This window comes from Pygoscelis adeliae, unplaced genomic scaffold (genome assembly GCF_000699105.1).
Source record: "Pygoscelis adeliae isolate BGI_AS28 unplaced genomic scaffold, ASM69910v1 Scaffold402, whole genome shotgun sequence".
In the NCBI taxonomy this organism is placed as follows: Eukaryota; Metazoa; Chordata; class Aves; order Sphenisciformes; family Spheniscidae; genus Pygoscelis; species Pygoscelis adeliae.
In genome coordinates, this window is record NW_008824411.1 from 818136 (window position 1) to 818953 (window position 818).

Genomic DNA, 818 nt, shown 5'->3' on the forward strand with positions numbered 1-818 from the left:
GGGGGCTGCCGGGCTGGGAGCGCCGGGCGCTGCGGCGTCCCTGACGATGGATAGCAGCTACCGCAGCGGGCTGTACCACCTCCCCGGCCAGAGCGCCGCGCAAGCGGCCGGGCGGGACGCCGCTCCGGGGCTGCCCCTCCGGGCTCTCCCACCCGCTGCGGGCTTCGGGCAGGGGACCTGCCTACCCCTGTGCCTCAAAACCACCAAAAAATCCAACCTTCCCCTGAAAAGCCCCATAAAAATAAATAAATAAAAAAATCAACGCAGCAACCTGAATCTGGTGGTTAAAGCTGTTGGAGCCAAGTTTTGGTGCTCCATCCCTCTAATTCCATGCACAAATAAACGCGAGTCTCTTACCCTCCATTGCCCCCCAGCACCTCCCTCAGCCCCCTGCACCACAGACCCCCAGGCGCTGGCAGGCCTTGCCGGCTTTCACCCAGCCTGCACACTCCCCAGCTCAAATTCAGGACTGATTTTGTTTCAACACTTAAAATGAGGGTCAGCTTTCCACCCCTGCTGCTATTAAAAGCGGCAGGGATAACCTGAGGTACTCCTGCAGCCCTCCCCCAGAGAAGCCACCAAACCTTTCGGGCTGTGGCCGCTCAGGTCCACTACTTTCATTTAGCTCCATCACACTGGCATATAAAAGAAAGAGTTGTATTTCACAATCACAAGTTGTACGTCTCCCCATTTATGAGAAATTTCCCGAAAACACCGTCTCTCCACACACCCTCTCTGAAGGCAGGCCGGATCAGCAGCCCGGATAACCCAGTGCTTGACAGGGAAGGCGCCCATGTCCCCGCTGCTACGCCCCCAAA